The sequence below is a fragment of the Coffea eugenioides genome, unplaced genomic scaffold (assembly GCF_003713205.1).
Source record: "Coffea eugenioides isolate CCC68of unplaced genomic scaffold, Ceug_1.0 ScVebR1_144;HRSCAF=592, whole genome shotgun sequence".
In the NCBI taxonomy this organism is placed as follows: Eukaryota; Viridiplantae; Streptophyta; class Magnoliopsida; order Gentianales; family Rubiaceae; genus Coffea; species Coffea eugenioides.
In genome coordinates, this window is record NW_020861853.1 from 184,313 (window position 1) to 206,611 (window position 22,299).

Below are 22,299 nucleotides of genomic sequence, written 5' to 3' on the forward strand. Positions count from 1 at the left end.
TAACGATGAAATTGAACCATTAACAAGCATTTTAATAGCCAAACAGTCCATTATTCACAAAATGGGGATCCAATTGAAAGGCAAGGAAATTTGTTTTGAGATCAATTTGATTAATCTTTCCAATTGCTTGGGCCGTAGTAAGAATTCGACAAGAATCCAGGGTTGGAATTCAACTATTGAAGCTTTTCATGCACCCATGCAATCCCGAAGGAAAAACAAGATTCTGCAAACACTTTCTATTTAAGCTCATGTTGACAGCCCCACCTTCCCCTAAGGCGTACCAAAGGGGTTAGCGGACTGCCTGCCCAGCTCTCGCCAGGACTACTAAAACGGTAAAACAGTAACTCAAGTCGTTCGGGAATCTACTAGCGCGCTTAACCAAGCCAACAATCAAGAAATGGAAAAAACAAAAGTTAAACATAAAGTGAATGGTGACTACCACGTCACAATCCGTCAGGACCCAATCGAATACAAGTAACTTTTTACAACCCCTGAAAGGAATATATACAAGCCAAATATAATACATTGAACATGAGTACACACACACTGTTACAAACCACATTCGTGTGTTTACAAGCCAAAAGGAAGCATTTAAATCCAAGTACAATTAAGTTTCCAACTATTGAGGAGCTATACAAAATCTCTCAACTAGCTCTACTCAACTCATTCTTCAAAATCAAAAGTCCAAAAGGTAAATCCCTGTAAGGAAAACAAAATTCACGGAGTGAGCTTTCGCCCAATGAGGTACCGTCACGTAAATTTACCAGGATCACATAAACACAAGAATATTCAATCCAAATACGTACGTCCAGCAAGCAAAACAACAACACCCAAGTATAAGGAATAAAAGGATACGGATGGCTCTCAAGAGCCCTTTTCCTCTTTTGCCATGCTTGATCTCATCTCATTGACTCTCCGTCAATGTATACCAGGTAATCATGACCGTAGACTCCTCTTTACTCCAATTATCCGTCCACCTCACTTTCTCCTTACCGGGCCCGAACACCAAACAGTACAGAGTTGGTATTACTCAAGTATACCGGAATCAAGGGTTTCATGCCCGAAGATTCCCAAATACAGTCCCATGGCTTGTCAAATGTCCCCGACCAAGTCCTTACTGGCTCGAGTCCATTGACTTCCAATGAGGTAGAGCTCAGAGTGAACAGTAAAGATTGGTATCCAATCGACACCAAATCAAGTACAGTCAAGAGTATTCAAGTGATACAAGTACAGTCAAGTAAGCCTAATATAATAACCAGTCAAGAAGGCCAGAGAGTACGAGAGTGGTAAAGTACACCCTCGCCTCACCTAGCTCAAACAATCATCTCAACTAGTCCAAATCACAGAATTCAAGTACAAGAAAGCCACGGAATAACAAACATGTGAGTAGTACACTCACCAAGTTCAACAAAGAAATTTCACAAGTTTTCGCCCGACGTGAGCCTCGGATCACCGGCACGCCCTATAACAATCAAGAAAGTACAATGAAAACTCAAACACAAGTCGACTACCTTTTTCTAGGAACTATTAAGGCAAGACCCAAATATAGCTTGGAAATGAAAAATACATAACATTTAGGGTTAAAAGTAGAAATAAACCCTAAGATTATTCATTTCTATCAAATCTCAACCCAACTCATAAGAATCCAATACCCTAGACACTTGGACAGCATTTCCCCTAAAATTTCAGCTTTTCCAACCTACAAGACAACCAATAAAAGCCATCCAACACAACCACAAGCACCCAAACAATATATAAGCCATTCAATAAGCGTCATTAGGGTCACAATACCCTTCAATTATAGCCAATTAGAAGTTCAACAATCAACTATAGAAAACCCCCAATTTGAAACCCTAAATCTGAAATTTTCCGCACAGGCGGAAATTTTCCGCAATTAACCACAATTAACGCACAAGAGAGCTATTTAATACCATTTAGAACCATCAATTCAAGCTCAATCATATCCATCATAGGAAAACAGAAAAATTCCAGAAAAAAATCAGAAAATTAGGAAACTTCACTCCAATCCACCAAATCTTCCGTAAAATCGCGTAAATAGCTACTATAAGGCACCAATTGGCCAAAATTAATAACAAAAGATGAGTTCCAAGCAAGATACCTTAGTTCTTCAAGAAAGGTTGTAGCTTGTGAGGTTTTCTTCCAAAACAACACCACTAAGTTCTTCAAACACTCTTAGCAAGGCGATTTTATGGACTAATTCAAGAAATAAACGGTTAGTTTTCAAGATTTGGCAAGGATTTGAAGATGAAAGGTTGAAGAATTTTTCTCCTTTGCTCCCAAGAAGTTTCGGCCAAGACAAGGCTGAAATGAAGATGATTTGGTCAACATTAGCCTTTTAGTAAGGTTAGGGAAAGTTAGGCCAAAAGTTAGGCAAGTCTAAGCCAACCACAATTGGACACTTGGCACCTTGTTTGTTGCTAGAAGTCATTTATTGTCCCCTCATGGTTAATCCATCTAGGTAACCTCCAACTATCTTCTAATACCTAGTAGTAAAATCCCTTTACGCAAAACTTTAACCTAATGGGCCGAATTTCTCTCACTTAATGCACTAGCGGGTCCCACGTCCAAAATACATTCCTAATTTCTCACGAACTACCTTATACTAGAGAAATGATTTAAAAACTATATTTACTGATAAAATGTTGATAAAAGTAATATAATAAAGAAAATAAAAAAAACGGTTGCACAGGAATAAAATAATAAATTTTTTTTTTCTGGGTTCTCACACTTCAACTACCGAAACAAAACCTGCTGCTCCTTGTTTTCAAATGCAGATTTCAAATCCGAACCCACAGCTTTAAACTAGGCAACAAAACTACATAATCACCACCATCCAAACATGCAGAAAACTTAGAAAGATATCATGCCAAAATTCTGGAAAAACATGCAAAAATTGTTCGGCAACTTGGTTGTTTATTTTTCCAGCAAGTATTCGAACATGATTCAAGTGTTTTAGACCCAAACATTCAAACTCAACTCACTCATGCAATTTTCTCTCATCAAGTAGGTAATGAGACCCACTTGGTGGGCTGTTACGGGAAAGGAGACAGCAAAACAGGAGCATGAAATGTAACTTTTCTCATTTCAAACAAGAATTCCAGATTTCCATTTTAACAACATCCAATGATAAAGCATTGTATGGGCAAGATTAAGGCAAATAAAGATGACTTAAAGCTCAATGTTATAGCTTTCTACCCGTGTTGTTAATTATCATCCAAATGCAATGGTTTCTCCACGGGAAATCCAATAATGAAACTGAACATAAAATGCAGCAAAGGAACCTGCTTGGAGCGGCTAACGTTTCAGCATTTACATGGTAATATCTACTGCTATAACAAACCAGAAACTTGCAAGAAACAACAAAAGAAAGTTTGAAACAAAGCTAAGCATTCTATACAACCGACATTTCACAAAGCTGATCATGCAAACCAGGAGAACTATAGCAGAGAGGGTCCAACGGCATGCATTTTCAACAAAAAATTTCAGGCAATCTGACCGAAACTTTCTAAAAGCTACAGAAATTCATACCTATCAAACGTTCGAGCCTGTTTTCTATAGCTTTGGATCAAAACACGTAACCCCAACATCAAACATTCCATGGCTCTAAGCTACCCATTCCAGATTCATACACAAAAAGAAACAAAGGCAAGGTCATGAACTCCCACCAATGACTGAGTTTCATTATCAACTAAATACATCAACAACAAAACATCAAAAGCTTGGACGGACACAAGATCATGAAGCCCAAAACCTAAACACAACCCATCGTTTTAATCATATGCAAATATGGTAAAAGCTTTAAGCCAAACAACACAGCAAAAGGGCAAGAAGATGCGGCGATCAATATGGCGAAAATCTGTTATATATTTGACCTTATATATTGGGAAAGACAGCTCGAAAATTACCTCAGCTACCCCAGGATTTGTTACCAAATCCGCCGTTGGCAATAACGCTTGTCCGGCAGTGGCAGCGGGGAGAAGTTGAGGTGGTGGAATCGGCGGCAGTAGAACGATAGCAGCAACAGCAACGGCGTTTTCCCTTTTTCTTTACCCCAAAAGACTTCCTCCTGCCCGAACTTTTCCTTTTCACTCTAGTTCCTTCTGGTTTTCTCTCCACAGTTTCTTTCCTCCTCAAAGCTGCGTTCTTTCTTTTTCCTAACCCTAGCCGCTACTAGATCCTCCTCCCCCCTCAAATCTCCCTCAGTCGTCACCTCTCACTGTTTTTTCCTCTCAGCCCTTACACACTCCTCAACCCTTTCCAGCCGTCAGGTCCCCTCTCTCATTTTCCAGATTTTTTTTGCTCCCTCCGTCGCTCTCTCTCACTCTATCTCTCACACTAGCTCTCTATTGCTTTCTCCCTCCGTTGTTTTTCTTTTTCTCCGCTGTCGCCCTCTATCTCCGTCCCCCTTGAAACCTTAGCTTTCCCAGCTTTTTATATGGAACCTTATCACCGAAACCTAGCATCTAAGGCACAGGAATAAACTCCCTTCTTTTGCATTATTTACAACCTTAGATCCTCATGGTTTTTTGATAAACCTTGGATCAAGCCAAGTGGTTTGTTGTTGGAATGATCAGACGGAGGAGAGAAATGAGTGAAAAAAAAATGGAGCTGAAATTTTGCAGATGCGTTTTTGCGGAAGAAATTGAGGAAAGGCTTGGATCGTGTGCATCTCAGGGTGCATGAGCTTGGTTTTCTTTTTTTCCTTTTTTCTTTTTCCTTTTCTTTTTTTCTAAAATTTAGTGTAAAATGCTCTTAAATCGATTAAAATAAAATGAGAGACATGAAACATAATCAAAATAAAATAAAATAAAAACCTAAAATTGAATCAAATAAGTCTAAAAATCAAAATTTGGTGTCTACACTTTGAAAATGGTTCCCGCACGAAAATTTTTCAAAAGGCTAGGAATTACCGAATTTAGGGGAATTCTTGGAAAAATCATAACTCACTCTCTGAATGTCCAAAATTGGAAAATTTGGTACCGTTGGAAACTAATTCTAAAGTACTAAAAGTTCCTAGAAGACACCTTTCCATAATTCCAAACGAAAGATATTCAAAATTTAGCTGAAAGTGGCTGTTTTGGAATGCCAAGACGGATTTGGGTTGATTTTCGGCAAAGTTTGGAAATTCGGCAAAATTCACACAATGCGAACTAGCCTCTGAAGTTTGGAACTCCATTAGAGTTACAATCAAAGTTTTCAACGCAACAAGCAGAATAAGAATTGGAGTTTTGAGCACCAAGATATAGTGGCTCAAAGTCACTGAAATTTCCTCCACAAATAGGAGTTTTCTAGGTTTAAAGCTTGAGTTTTGGTACTTTAGTTGAGCATCTAAATGAACTTGGAATGGCACCAAAGTTAGCAGTATTACACTACCATATGAGGGCTATTCCTCTATAAATTTTCATGCAAAAACTCGCACGTGAAATCAGTTAACAAAACCATTGAAGTTTCAAGAATTTCCAAGGCAAATCTGCCTTGTACTTTTGTTTTCCTTTTCTCAAACATTTGGCCAATGAAAATTCCTCAAACATGATTCATTTATGAGGACAAGGTCTAGAAACATCCAAAATACATTTGATAGGTGATTAACACCAAGGATTTCGAATAACAAGTCCCAAATCAAGATTAGCTATAGATCGGTCCAGAATTAGGGTTTTCTTTCACGAAGACAGTTCTGAAATTCGGCCACATCTCACTCAATTCAACTCAGAATTGAGTATGGTTAGTAGCATTGAAAAATACATTCATAAGACTACAATTTCTTAGAAGGAATCGTTTTAAAATTCTATCCACAACTAACTCATATTTGAGCATCAAATGGCAGCTCAGAACAGAGCTTCCAGTACAGACGAGAAACAAAATAGGCAATTTTACAAGGTTGGTACGGCTCACTCAGGTGGAATCAGGGCTTGCATTTTATACCTTTGGAAAACTAGAATTGGCACTCGATTTCGACGTTAGAGTAAAAAGTTAGGGCCGAAACAAAAACACTGCTAGAGCATTCTGGACACCCGTTTCCAGCTTTGGCAAATTTTCGAAATCTCAACATTCACTCATCCAAATCGCGTAAATTTTTGAGAAAAATTTATACACAACCTATGTTACACATTTTCATCAAAAACAAGTCAATTGGACCACAAAAAAGTGCACCAAAGTGCACGGCAATGGCAGGGGCAGAAACGGAAAATTTTTCCCTTTCAATTCCTTTGAGCTATCTTCCACAAGCCACTTATTTTTACTAGCTTAAGCACTAATTCAACATAATTAACATCAAATCCCATGAAATCAGTTCATCAAGCCGTAGTGGGATTTCATAGAGCCCGCACACAGAATTTCGAACCATCCAAAGCTATCCATATGAATTTATAAAATCACAAGTGCAATATAACTTCCATAAATCAAGAATCAAGGGGTTGATCGTTGTATACCTTCTTAGATGATCAAGGCAGAAATTTTCGGTCCAATGGAGCTCAAGAAAACTGTGCAAATGAAGCCCCTTTTCTAGCTTAGCTTGATCACCAAGTGATTTGCAAGTTGTGGTAAAATTTTGAGGTGATTTGGACAAGAAATGAGCAAGAAAATGAAGAGCTTTTGGTCTTGTTTCTTCCTTTGGGGTGGCCAGCTGTCTTGAGTGAAGAGAGAGTGAGAGAGTGTGTGTGCTGAAAATGAAGCTTCCTTGAGAAGCTTAAATGTATGGCCAAAAGAGTCCTAAAAGTCAACTAGGAATAGTGCGCGTTCGCGCGCGTTTCGTGCCCGATTTCTCTCGGGTTTGTTTCACTTGTGCACTAAATCTCTAATGCACTTCCATTCATACTATTATTATTCACTCTTAATGGTCTAAAAATAAAGGTCTAAAGTTCCTCAATTAATCGTGCACGCGAAAACGCGTATTTTCGATTTGTGCGCGATAAAGTGAAAATTCCAAAAAATTCTTATAACGATAGAATCACTAACTAATAATTGAACACTTAAACATAAAAATACCTATTTCAAGACTAATGTACAAGTCTCCAATTTTCCAAGCTTATTGTATTCTCGATTCGATTATTGTCTCCAAACGTGCATCCACTATTCACTCTAAACGAGTTTTCAAAAATAAATTTTCGAGGCAAGGCATTTTTAAAATAGTTGTAGGTCATAGTTCCATGCAATTAGGTCTAAAAAGGTTGAAATAAAATATTCGGAGTAAATGGGCAATTAAATATTTAAATGAGCTAGCAATAGGAATTTAAAATAAAAAGAATTTGAGAATCCTCACATCCACTCCCCCTTAAGAGAATTTCGTCCTCGAAATTAGATCTTGATTTGTGAACAAGTCTGGATATTTTTCTCGAATTGCTTCTTCAACTTCCCAGGTCGCTTCCTCTAGCTCATGGTTCCTCCAAAGAACTTTCACCAAAGGAATCCGCTTGTTCCTCAGTTCTTTCACCTTACTATCTAGAAGCTTTATCGGTATCTCGTCATAGGTCAATGTCTCATCAATCTCAATACTTTTCGGTTGCAGAATGTGAGAAGGGTCTGGATGATATTTCTTAAGCATAGACACGTGGAAAACGTTGTGAATCCGAGACAAACTCGGTGGCAATTCCAACTTATAGGCCACATTTCCTACACGTTGGATAATCTTATAAGATCCTACAAATCTCGGTTGTAACTTCTTTCCTTTTCCAGACATCAAACTTGCTTTCAGAGGTGTAATCTTAAGAAACACTAGATCTCCAACCACAAATTCCAAGTCCTTCCTCCGATTATCTGCATAACTCTGTTGACGACTTTGAGAGGTCTGAATCCTCTGGCGTACCAACTTTACTTTCTCATTAGTTTCCTCAATCCAATGCACTGTAGTCGGGTCTAAGATTTTGCGTTCACCTACTTCATCCCAAGAAATCGGAGATCTACACTTCCGACCATAAAGTGTTTCATACGGAGCCATTTGAATAGAAGAGTGGAAGCTATTGTTATAGGCAAATTCCACCAAAGTTAAATACTTACTCCAACTCTCCCCAAAATCCAACACACAAGTCCTTAACATGTCCTCAAAATTTTGAATCGTCCTCTCAGATTATCCATCGGCCTGGGGATGGTAAGTAGTACTGAAATTCAATTTAGTCCCCAATACCTCTTGCATCTTTTGCCAGAATCTCGAAACAAATCTTGGATCTCTATCGGACACGATACTTATAGGTATTCCATGTAACCTGATAATCTCATCCAAGTACAACTTAGCCAACTTCTCCAATGGGTATTTCATATTAATCGATAGAAAATGAGCTGATTTGGTCAGTCGATCCACTATTACCCAAATAGTATCATGGCCATTTTGTGTCCAGGGTAGTCTTGATACAAAATCCACAGTGATGCTCTCCCATTTCCACTCAGGTATCTCTAAAGGTTGCAAAAGTTCGGGCGGTTTCTGATGTTCAGTCTTAACCTGTTGGCAAATTAAACAGGTCTGGACAAATTGGGCAATTTCTTTCTTCATGCTTTCCCACCAAAACAAATTTTTTAAGTTTTGGTACATTTTATTTCCTCCAGCATGTACCGTAAACTTCAATCGGTGTGCCTCTTCCAAGATTTCCTTCTTAAGTCCCTCATCTTTTGGCACCACTATTCGATTTCGAAACTTCAAAATACCATTTGATCCCAAGTTAAAATCCGACTTCTCTCCCTTTTTGACTTTCTCCACCCACTTTTGCACTTCAGGGTCCTTTTCCTGAGTCTCTTTAATACGTTCCAACAAAGTGGAATTCACTACTATATTCCCAAGAATCACTTTTCTCGACTCAAGTCTGGGATTCCAATAACTAACTTCTTTTAACAAGTGCAATTCCTTAATCATCAATCCGGCCACTTGTACTTGGCGACTTAGAGCATCAGCCACTACATTGGCCTTCCCTGGATGGTACTTTATCGTGCAATCATAATCTTCTAGAAATTCCATCCACCTACGTTGCCTTAAATTCAGCTCCTTTTGAGAAAATAAGTACTTAAGACTTTTGTGATCCGTAAAAACCTCAAATGTCACTCCATACAGGTAATGCCTCCATTTCTTTAAAGCAAACACTATAGCTGCCAACTCCAAATCATGAGTCGGGTAGTTTCTTTCATGAGGTTTCAACTTCCTAGAGGCATATGCTATCACTTTGTCATTTTACATTAAAACACATCCCAAGCCTTCCTTAGAAGCATCTGTGTAGACCACAAAACTATCTTTTCCATTCGGTAGAGTTAACACAGGCGCTCTTGTTAAACGTCTCTTTAACTCTTGGAAACTGTCCTCATACTTAGGACTCCATATAAACTTTTCACTTTTCTTGGTCAACTCAATCATGGATCCAGCAATTCTAGAAAAATTCTGGATAAATCTCCTGTAATACCCCGCTAACCCTATAAAACTTCGAACGTCAGTAGAATTTTCTGGTCGTTTCCACTTTAAAACAGCTTCAACTTTAGTTGGATCTACTTTTATCCCATCTTTAGAAATATATGCCCCAAGAATGTCATTTCTTTCAATCAAAACTCACACTTGCTAAACTTAGCATACAATTGGTGTTCCCTCAGGGTTTGTAAAACAATTCTCAAGTGCTTCTCGTGATCCTCCACATTCTTAGAGTACACCAAGATATCATCAATAAAGACCAACACAAATTGGTCTAGATAAGGCTTAAAGACCTTGTGTATCAGATCCATAAAAGCAGCAGGTGCATTCGTTAATCCAAATGGCATCACGGCAAACTCAAAGTGTCCATACCTCGAGTTAAAAGCAGTCTTGGGTATATCTTTCTCCAAAATCCTCAATTGATAATAACCCTGTCTCAAATCCAACTTGGAGAATACCACCGCCCCTTGCAATTGGTGAAACAATTCATCAATGTGGGGCAATGGGTACTTATTCTTAATGGTGACATCATTCAAGCCTCGGTAGTCTATACAAAACCTTAGACTCCCATCTTTCTTTTTAACAAAATAGGACCGGGGCTCCCCACGGTGAATCACTTTCCTTTATAAAACTCCGTTCCAACAAATCCTGCAATTGCAGCTTCAACTCTTTTAGTTCAGCTGGAGCCATTCTATATGGCGTCTTAGAGATAGGTGCTACTCTCGGAGTCACATCAATCTTAAAAATTATTTTCCTTTTCGGGGGTAAGGACTCTAACTGTTCAGGAAAAGCATCCGGGAACTCTTTCACTACAGGCATATCCTCCAATCTCACTTTATCACTAGGAGTGTTGATTAGAAAAGCCAAATATCCCTGAGCTCCCTTACTTAACATTTTCCTAGTTCGGATTCCTGAGATAAGCGCAGATGAGGCTAATCTACCCCTTACATCCAATTTCAGGGTTGCCTCTCCCGGAATACACAATTCTACTATTTTCATCTTACAGTTCAACTGGACATTGTAACGGGGTAACTAGTCCATTCCTAGGATCACATCATATCCCTTAATTGCTAAACCTATCAGATCGGCCATTAATTTCCATTCTCCAATCTAGATCTCACAATCCCTATACACCAAGTTAGCAATTAGACTTTGATTCCCAGTAGGCGTTCTAACCTCCAAGTCATAAGGTAGCTTAATTGACTTCAAATCTATTCCGTCCATGAAATTAGGGTTTACAAAGGAATGTGTCGCACCCGAATCAATTAAAACCCTAGCTAAGCGGTGACAAATAGGAATCGTACCTTCAACCACCTCAGTCGCATCGGGTATCTGTTGATGGTCCGGTGCATAAACCCTAGCAGGTACCTTTGGTCGGCTTCCTCCAGCACTGGTCTGCTTAGAGGTTGATTTTTCTGGCCTTTGAGTGCTACCTCCTATTTTTATTTTTCTTGGATAGTTCGCGAGTTGGTGCTCGGTACTTCCGTAAACCAAACACTTCCCAGACTTTCTCCAACAATCATTCTCAGAGTGGTTGGGCTTACCATAGTACCCATAAGTAACTTGAGGTGCCACGGCAGAACCACTAGAATGCATTCTCTTAACTTGAACTGGCCCACTACGACCTCCTCTGGATAAAGCTCCCCTAGAAGCTCCAGTAGTCCTTATTCCTCCCATTCCTCTTCCAATTTTGGAAGGCTATAAGCTCTTACTAGTCTGTCCAGAAGTACGACTAGAAAAGTTCCTCTTCCTGTTATGAAAGTCCCTTACTTGCATTCTCGCACTCTTAACCCTTTGACCTTTCTCTAGTGCCTCAGTAAATATAGAGATTTGGGCTGCGGCAAGCCCTCATGGATTTCCACATTAAGCCCCTGTACGAACCATCTGATCCTCCTTCATTCATTAATCACCAATTCAGGGGCGTACTTGGAAAGTTTAGTAAATTTCCCTTCATACTCTGCTACACTAAGGGTTCCCTGTTTCAACTTGATAAATTCATCCTCCCTCTTTCTTAAAATAAAGGAGAAAGAAATTTTTCATTGAATTCCCTAGTAAAATTCTCCCAAGTCCAAGGGGTTTGAACTCTCTCCCATTTTCCTTTTATCATGTCCCACCAAGCACGTGCCACTCCCTCAAATTGGAACGCAGCAAAATTCACTCGCTTATCCTCGGTATAGTCTAAGGCAGCGAATATATTAGTCATCCTTTCCAACCAATTCTCCGTTACCTCAGGATCGGGTTCACCAATGAATTTAGGCGGGTTAAACTTCAAGAACCTCTCCAAGCCTCTATCTTCCCCTCTATCCTGTCCCCCAGGTTGGTTAAGCGGTCCAGGACCTTGTCTATCAGCTAAACGCTCTAGGATATCAGTCATCCTATTAATGGCAGTAGCCACTTGATTACCCTCTATATTTTCTTGTCCCTGGGTCGGTCCAATTGCCGATCCCTGGTCATTCCCATGTGTGAGGCCCCAGTCCGTTCGTAAGCTGATATGAGGGTTATTCGTTAATCGGTGGGGTGGTTTCGGGTTTTTATCGCCCGCCTTTTTCCGCATTTTCTGTATTAGAAAAATCTCCAGGATAATTTTTATGAGTAAATATGGGTTTTAGATGATTTTTCAAGTATCGGTTAGATTTTGAGAAAATAAGAACGTATATCGGATGTGGGACCCACTAGTGCGGTAAGTTCGGAAAAATTCGGCCAATAAGATTAAATTTCGGATACTGTGGAAAATTTATCGGGTGTTAGGAGATAAGTAGAGGGGGTGATTTGATTGATGTGAGAGAGAAAAGAAAGGATAGGATGGCATTAATGAGGTGACAAGTGTCATCCTCTTATTGGTTTTACTTTAAGAGTTACTATTCACATTTTTTTGACTTTTTTGACCAAAGGTTAAATATCTTCACAATTCATTAAAATTTCCTCATTCTTTCTTCACCATAGCCGGCCCTCTCAAGCTCCAAAAGGAAGAGAACTCCATCAACTTTCAAGCTTCTACTTGGTGCAAATCACCCAAAAACATTTGCTTACATCCATTTTACTCCATAAAATCTTTCCTTTTAGTGATAGTGAGTGGTCTAGTGAAGTTGTTTTGAAGAGTTAAGGTGTCCACAATCCCTATCTCTCTTGTTACTTGGTAAGTGATGCTAGAACACTCTTCTACACCTAATGATGTTTATGTTATGCTTAGAAGTAGCTTGAGTAATGGAACATATGATTTATTTCTTGATTTGAAGAGTTTTGGTGAAGTTTTCCATTTTATGATGAATTTGCTGGTTTAATATGAATGGGATGTTGTGGTCTTGTATGATGAATGGTAATGGTTTAAAATGACTCTTGTAGGTGTGAATTGTTGATAAATGCAATCAATTTTGAATTTGGAAGAATTTCTGGAAAATTAGGGTTCTTGGTTGAACATTCTGTCCGAAATTTTAGGTCATAGGTAGAGGCCGAATTGGACTTTTCTCAAAACATGAAAGTTGTAGGTATTGATGAGGTTGAAGTGCCTACAAAATTTCAGGGCATTTGGAGTAGTATAGAGTGAGTTATGCCGTTTTTACTGTTGCTGTTTTTGGTGAACAGAATGTCCGAACTGCGATAGTAATTGTCTGTTTCGACTGGAATTGGTTTGGATTTTGTTGTTGGTGTCTTCTGATGAAATGTATCTTGATGTCTTAGCTTTCATATGCCTTTGGAATCAATGCTTTTGGACCTGTATAGCCTGACTTGGACTGATTACAGTTTTGTGTGATTTGGGAACCTGCAATTACGGTTCTGGGTTGGTTTTCTGCATTTTTGACTTAGTTTTGCTAGGATTTGGATTGAGAGGCCTTCTACATTTTTGTAGCCCCTTAAGTCCAGGATATCCCTGTAAAGTTTCAGGATTAACAGAGTGGTATAACCTGAGTTATAAACGAAATACTCAGACCTGTTTTGACCGTCAAATTCTGTTCTGTTCTTATATCCGGACAGTTTACGACTGGAACTTTGGCTTCACGTTTGACTAGGTTACAAGCTGTTTGGGCTTGCGACCAAAACACCAAACTTATAGCTCTATATCAGAGCTTTCTAACGCCCTTGGAATTTCATGAATCGGATTTATAGAACCTGAGATATAGCCGAGCAAATAAGGCCTGCCCGTGAAAATGACCATTTTCTGGTCAGATCTGTTTTGGTCCTGATGACCAATTTCCGTTCCAAATTTGGATTTCCGACCTTCATGAAAGTTGTTCCATTTGGAATGAACTATCTAAATGCCAATTTTCAGCTCTTTTGACCATGTGTAGCATAGAAAACAGTTTGCACTCAAAACTGACCATTTGTGCATTGGCCAGATTTCGTAAGCGATTGTGTTTGGTTCATTTGGGACTGAAGCCTCCAGTTTCAGTTCTGGATGTCTTCATAACAGTTGTTGTTCATCCTTTAAGCTTCGATATGGCGTCTCATACGCCTTAATCCGGTATTCGTAGCTCAACTTATGAGTAAACTAGAAACGAGTGTCAAATCTGCCGTTTCCGCTAACGGCCGTTTCCGTTTCCGTCCGTCATATGTACGTGCGCGCGTGCCGTTTTTGCCGTTTTGTTTGTTTGAGGCACGATAGTAGCCGTTTACGATATTATGTGACACAATCTTCTATTTCAGACGGTGGTGAGCTGGGCGGAACGGGTGGGGCCCACTACTAGCTGTTCATTTCGATCCGACTTCGTACTTTTGCTATTTCAATTTCTGAGTAAGTATTCAGGCCAGTTTGATGTGTTTTCTTTGCTATGTGTTTGAGATATGTGAAAAGGGTACTTAGGCGAGGGTGTACTTTATCGCACTCGACCTAAACCCTAATTTGAATGTATAATTGTACTTGGCATATGTATATGAACCTTTTGGAACCAAAGCCCTTGAGCTTGTGGCTCGGGGCGACTTTCGAGTAAAGTTTGTGAAGTTTGCAAAGTTTGTGAGTTTGTGGGCCCGATCTAAGACATGTTTGGACTATTCGAGCCGGTTAGGGCTTGGTTGAAGTCAGTCCAACTTAGTCTGAGGTCACCAAGTTTGTCAGTTCATGTTATGAACCAATTTTGTGAATCCGGTTCACCGAGAAGGTGACCAAGTTTGTGACCCGAGCTTGTGACTCAAGCTCAAGTTTGTGATTTCGTTCGCCCGGGCAAGTTTGTGAGGTGACTGGCCAGTGAGGGTGATAAGGTGTCGGTGGGTGTACAAGTGAAGTTCTACGGACCATTGAGTGTGGTCGACGGAGTGTCGGCAGGAGATCACGCATGGCACATGAATTGGCTTTGGAGCCACCCGTATCCTTATTATATGATGTTGTTCTTTTCTGCTTTTGCTTTACTCTTATTGTGTAATTGTTGCTACGTGAATTTATGCTTTCGCCCCTGTTTACTTACTAAGCATTTAGCTTACCCCTTTCCTTTTGTTTTCCTTAGCAGGGGCCGACGCGGGGACTTTTGGCTCGTATACTAGTATAGGTAGATTGGCTTGTAATAGTTGAACAGTTAGGATGTTTGTTTTTGTTTTGGTGGTTTGTATAAGGACCCTTTTTAGGGTCTACCTTTTGCTGGTTATTGTTATAGTATATTAGAGCGGTTTGGCTTGATGCTTTTGAAGATGTAAATAGACTTTTGGTGGTTGTATATATTATGAATCGTGTTCTTGTGGCTTAGAAGAGTTTTATTAGCTTTAAGTTTTGAGTCCTGGCGCGAGCTAGGCAGGCGGCCCGCCGATACCCTTGGGTTCGCCCTTGGGAGAAGTAGGGTCGTCACACCATGAGGTTGGGCCTGTCTAGTTCCTCGCCCACGGCCTCGACCACTCCTTCGTCCTTCCATTATCCTAGGTATGCCTAGTGCAAGAAATGAATCAATTACGCGAGAAAATACTTAAAAACAAGAACCAATCACGAAAGCATTAAAAATAACAATAATTTACATTCATTAACATGTCAAGATCCATACAATTAGCAAGTCACGGGGGAAATCACAAAAATATAGCACACATGTGCCACAAGAGTACTTTCAGTCATATTAGACTAAAGCAGAATGAAGTGCCTCAAAAGTAGGCCACACAGTCATGCAAAATACAATGGCCTCAGCACTCGCATCACCCCAGCTAATCCTAACTGCACCAGTCAAAAGGGTCAAAAGGTCAATCAGTCTAGGCCTAGTCCACAGTAGAACTACCAGGAGGAATTTCCTCCTCAGGATCCTCCTCCTGATCTAGGCTCTGGACAATATCTATCACCCCATCTATCATCTCAGTGGCATCAGCCAGGATCCTAGAAGCCCGATCACGGACCTCCTCACCTAACCTAATGAGTCGAGACCTAGTCCTCTGGAGCTCCTCACGAGTAACCGCAGCAGTAACCTCCTCGCCCTCCAGAACCTCCTCAAGCTCCGCAATTCTCTCTCCCTGAGCACTAACCATCTGTCTCAGCTCGTCCACCTCTGCCTGTAAATCTAAGTTGGTGATCACCAACTGACGACGCTCGTCGTCCAAAGCTAGCACGAGGTGGTTCGGGTAGGCAAAGGTCAACCTACACGAACAGCGAGGGTATCTATCAGAGGGTGAATAACGCACTCGATCCCCTCCACCAAGAGATCGGTAGTAAATAGGCCTAGGAGGCTCTACGTGACCATTAGCATGGCCATTCCCATTAGCTGCCGGAGTCCCGTTTCCATTATCCATCCCTGCAAAACAATTACACTTTTCGGGTTAGAGACTTAATCACTAGCTCGCACGAATGTAACTTAAGGCATGACTAACTTAATCACTAACTTGCCCAAGTATCACTTAAAGTATGACTTACTCATCCTATCTCAAATCTTAAGGGTAAGGTTTCTAGTATAACTCCCAAATAGATCTCTAGCCTAGCGCTCTGATACCAATTGTGACGCCCCCACTTCTCCCTAAGCCGAACCAAAGGGTATCCGCGGGACGCCTGCCCAGCTCTCGCCAGGACTCGGTACAATTTCCATTTAAACTTAATACAATACTAGTTATTACCACGAAGTAAAGAAAAAAAAATGCGGAAACGATCGAACTTAACAATATATAACAACCATCCAGTCCTTACATCGGGTTCTCAAAAGCTACATCAGTTCCAAAATATACACAGCCAAGAGGTCTAATCAAATACATTGAAACCCTAAAACAAAAGTACATCCCATGGGTTTCTTCGAGTCTTACTCCAAGTCCAATCCTGTTAAGGAAAACAAATCTACGGGGTGAGGAATCGCTCGTGAGGCCAAGAAACACACATGCAAGCACATTGTCCAAATAACAATTCCAAATCAATAAGTGAAACAATAACATTCGAGTAATTAACAATTCAGTGAAATGTAAACAGAAACAATTCAAGGATATGATAGCCCTCAGGAGCTAATTTCCACTTGCTTTGCAAACCTCATTCGTATATCTTCCCGTGATAACTCTCCGTCAACCGGGAAGATATTTCCAATCCGTAGAACTCCGCTTACTTCTCATGTCCGTCCACCGTACACCGTACCGGACCCGCACGACATTTATAAGGCGATACTCCACGAGTATGCCAAGCGAGATCTCTCCAATAGATCAAGCTTATCATGTAATTCTCATGACTCACCGAGGTTCTCGACCAAACCCATGCCGGCTCGAGTCCCAATGTCGGCCTATGAGTTTGGGCGTCCCCCATGTACATTTGAGAGTCGAAGAGATTCACTCCAACGACGTATGCAGCCATAGCATACCATTTCATTTCATTCAAGCATTCAATCATTTCATTTCATTCAATCAAGTCATTCATAATTCATCGTTTCATTTCAATCATGAGTCATTCATTTCAAATAAGAAAGTGTGCGGTAAAGTACACACTTGTCTCCATTTTCAAAATCTCTAATCAATTATAATAATTAAGCATATATCAAGTATTCATACACTTGACACTCACCAATACAAGAAACAAGGAAGTGTCCACTTGAAGGTTCAGGTATTCACTGTAGGATCCTCTTGAAGGTCCTCTTGGGTGCCTGAGTAATTGATAATAAACTATCACTTGTACATCCCAATTATCATGGAAGATTGTACACATGTACAATCTAAAAAATATCTTGAAGACGAGCCTAAAATCTTCTTGTAAATCAAGGGTTTAAAGTGGGGTCTAAGAACACAAGAAAATCTGATTTTTATCCTTAAAATCATTGGATGGAAGTAAGTAGGTATGCAATCATGTAAATTATTTTCCAAACGAACGACCAAATCCGGACTGAGAAGGGACACGTCACAATCCGGCCGGATTTCTGGCCGGATTCGAGGCAGAGGGCAACAGAATTTTTTTTTCAATTTTCACCACCAATCCGGCCAACTATTTGGCCAAGAACTGGCCGAATATACAGCCGGATTCTTTGAAAATGGTTCCCGCGCGAAAATTTTTCAAAAGGCTAAGAATTACCGAATTTAGGGGAATTCTTGGAAAAATCATAACTCACTCTCTTAAAGTTCAAAATTGGAAAATTTGATACCGTTAGAAACTAATTCCAAAGTACTAAAAGTTCCTAGAAGACACCTTTCCATGATTCCAAATGAAAGATATTCAAAATTTGGCTCAAAGTGGCTGTTTTGGAATGCCAAGACAGATTTGAGTTGATTTTCGGCAAAGTTTGAAAATTCGGAAAAATTCACACAATACGAACTAGCCTCTGAAATTTGGAAATCAATTAGAGTTACAATCAAAGTTTTCAACACAACAAGCGGAATAAGAATTGGAGTTTTGAGCACCAAGATGTAGTGGCTCAAAGTCACTGAAATGTCCTCCTCAAACAGGGGTTTTCCAGGTTTAAAGCTTGAGCTTTGGTACTTTAGTTGAGCATCTAAATGAACTTGGAATGGCACCAATGTGAGAACCCGTATTTTTTCCATTTTCTAGGTTGTATTATTTTCCGTGGCTTGTTTTCTGCATTTTCGTGATTAGGAAAAATTTCTAAATACTTTTAAGGAGCAAATATAATTTTTAGATGATTTTTCTAGTATCGAATAGGTTTTGAGAAATTAAGAGCGTATACCAGACATGGGACCCACTAGTGCGAAAAGTTCGGAAAAATTCGGCCAACTAGGTTAAGTTTTGGATACTGGATTAATTTACCGGTGTTAAGAGATAATTAGAGGAAGCTATTTGGATTGATGTGAGAGGGAACAAAGTGATAGACTTGCATTAAATAAGTGACAAGTGTCACTTGCTATTGGTTAGACCATTTTGACTACTATTGCATGTCTTACAATTGACTTAAATATCTTAAAAATTCACCAAAAATCCCTCATTCTCTCTCTTCCTCTTGGCCGAATCTCTTAAGCAAGGAAAGAAAGAAACCTCTTCAATTTCTTGATTCCATCTTGCTCCAAATCACTAAACCAACCATTTAAACTGTCTTTGTTCCATAAAACATCTTCAAGTAGTGTTTGTGAGTTGTTGTGTGAAGTTATTTGGAAAGTTAAGGTGACCAATTGCTCTCTCTCTCTCTTGTTTTTAAGGTGAGTTGTGAAGAACCACCCTCCTTCCTTAATTGATGCTTAAATCATGATTAGTGGTAGTATGAGAATGCAATATTATGGATTTATTTCTTGATTTGTGGTTGAAGTGATGAAGTTTTATTATTTTTTGGGGATTTTCTGTTTTAATATAAAGCATGATTGTGTGGCTATCTATGATGATTGGAAATGGTATATAATGACTCTAGGAGGTGGAAAAAGTGATTAATTGCAACCAATTTCTGGTTTGGAAGAAATTTCAGAAAATTAGGTTTTGTGAAGGAACATTCTGCCCGAATTTTTAGCTCCTAGTTAGAGGCCTAATTGGCCTTGGTTTAAAACGTGAAAGTTGTAGGGAATGACATTTTAGAGGTGGCTACAAAATTTTAGGTCAATCGGAGTAGCGTAGAGTGAGAAAAGTCGAAATTACTATTGCTGTTCTGGTTTTACCCGAATGTAAGAATTGCGCCTGTAATTGGTTGTTTTGGCTGGAATTACTTCCGAATTGGTTGTTGAGGCCTTCTGATAGAATTTAGCCCTGTTTCTTAGCTTTCAGCTGGTTTTGGAATTTCTGGATTTGGACTTGGAGAACCTGAGTTATGATGTTTCCGCTAGAATGCGTTTTGGGAATCTGTTTTTACGGTTTTGATGTAGTATCTTGCATTTTGACCTGTTTGCACTCAAAACTGGGTTGAGTGACCTTCTGTGATGTTGTAGCCCTGTCGTTTAGCTTCGAGTCGGTGGGTCGTACACCTTCATCCGATAGTCGTAGTGAAATTGGTGCCATTACCGCAAAACGAGGACAAAAACTATTTTTTTCAGGGCCAAAGCTAATTGCATTTCCGAATTTTCTGGTTTCCTCTATTGTTTGTGTGTGCTTAGGGGACCCTATTTTGGTAGTATGTGGAATTGGTTTATGACTTATAATCGAGTCTTCTTGAATTTATTTGAATAGTTTAGGGCTTGACTTTCATATCCGGTCATTTCCTAGCTAAATTTTGTACTTGAATGCCATTAAGCCTAGTGAACGGCTTTTGGGAATGAGATTATTTTTGTACGAGATGTTGGGACTGATTTGAGGACATAATGAAGCCATGATGGCTGGAAAATAGGTAAAAACAAGGGATATGCTGCCGAAATTTTTCTTGAAGGCTAGTTGGATTTACTTGTGATTTGAACGAAGGGCTTTTGGGTTGTTTGAGCCTAGGTCTTCATGTTACCTTTTCATTACCAAAAATCATGTTTTGCACCCTTTCTTTAGTAATTATTTGGCGAGGCATACGACTGGTAGTCAAGCCTCACATGTGCATTATGTATACTCGATTTTGAAAGTGGAACCTTCAATTGTTTTCCTTGGATTATTTTAGGGTTTCTTGGTGATTAAAGCTCTCTTTTGGGAGGTATCTGTACTGACCCGGGTGAGTATACTACTCACTTGTGTGTTACTATATGGCTTTGATACTTGAACTTGATGAGTTAAATGTTTATTGTACCATTGATATTGATCGAAGTGAGGGTGTACTTTATCACTCTCACCTATTTCTCATGGTATTGGAATGTTACAAGAAATGTTACATGAAATGAAAGTACTTGACTTGGTGTCGATTGGACGAGTATCCAACGACTACAAATGTTATCATTGAGCTCAACCCCATTGGTAGTTGATTGAATCGAGCCGGCGAGGGCTTGGTCGTGCCAATTAATGAACCTTGGGTAAAGTTATATGGAATCTTGTAGTATGCGAGACTCTCGATTCCGGTATACTCGAGTAATACCAAAGTGCAAGTGTTTGGATTTCGGGCCCGGTAGGGGTATGTTAGGTGGAAGGAGTGGAAGTAAAGTGGAGTCTACGGTTGGTTACTTTTGAACATTGACGGAGAGTCAATGACGTCCGATCAAGAAATGCAAACGAGGAAAGGGCTCTTGAGAGCCATCCGTATCCTTTTATCACCATATTTGACGTGTACCTTTGCTTATTTTACTATATTGAATGAAAGCTTGATGCTTATATGCACTTGGTTGCGTAAGTGATAGTATCTCACTGGGCAATTAGCTCACACCGTTCCTTTTGTTTTCCTTACAGGAATATGACTCTTTTTGGAATGAATCTTGATAGATGGTTGCCGAATGAACTAGATGTATATCTCTTTTGTATTGTATATGAAGTGAAACCCTAAATGTATCTTTAGGGCCGTTTTCACTTTCAATTTGGCAAACCGTGTATATATTAACTTTTGAAAACTTTTGTATGTCACTTTGGATTGTAATTGCTAAAGTTCAAGATGTGAATGTTTGTTTGATATTTGGTTGCGTTCTGACGGGTCGGTTACTATTCATGGCCGACTCCGAATTTCATTTTTTTTATTTTGGGTTATTTTGCCCTTTTGCCTTGTTTACGCGCGTTATAAGTTCCGGAACGTAATAGATCGCTCTAAACTGCACCATTAGTCCTGGCGAGAGCTGGGCAAGCAGTCCGCTAACCCCTTTGGTTCGCCTTAGGGGAAGGTGGGGCTGTCACAACCAAAGTTAGCAGTATTACACTACCATATAAGGGCTATTGCTCTGTAAATTTTCATGCAAAAACTAGCACGTGAAGTCAGTTAACAAAACCATTGAAGTTTCAAGAATTTCTAAGGCAAATCTGCCTTGTACTTTTGTTTTCCTTTTTTCAAACATTTGGCCAATGAAAATTTCTCAAACATGATTCATTTATGAGGACAAGGTCTAGGAAAGATCCAAAATACGTTTGATAGGTGATTAACACCAAGGATTTCGAATAACAAGTCCCAAATCAAGATTAGCTATAGATCAGTCCAGAATTAGGGTTTTCTTTCACGAAGACAGTTCTGTAATTCGGCCACATCTCACTCAATTCAACTCAGAATTGAGCGTGGTTAGTGGCGTTGAAAACTACATTAATAAGGATACAATTTCTTAGAAGGAATCATTTTAAAATTCTATCCACAACTAGCTCATATTTGAACATCAAGTCGCAGCTCAGAACAGAGCTTCCAGTACAGACGAGAAACAGAACAGGCAACGTCACAAGGTTGGTACGGCTCACTCAGGTGGAATCAGGGCATACATTTTATAGCATTGGAAAACTGGAAATGTCTAGTTTCTAGTGCCGTTTTGGAGCAAAAAGTTAGGGCCGAAACAAAAACACTACCAGAGCATTCTGGACACCCGTTTCCAGCTTTGGCAAATTTTCGAAATCTCAACATTCACTCATCCAAATCACGTAAATTTTTGAGAAACCTTTATACACAACCTATATTACACATTTACATAAAAAACAAGCCAATTGGACCATAAAAAAGTGCACGGCAATGGCAAGGGCAGAAACGAAAAATTTTTCCCTTTCAATTCCTTTGACCTATCTTCCACAAAGCCAC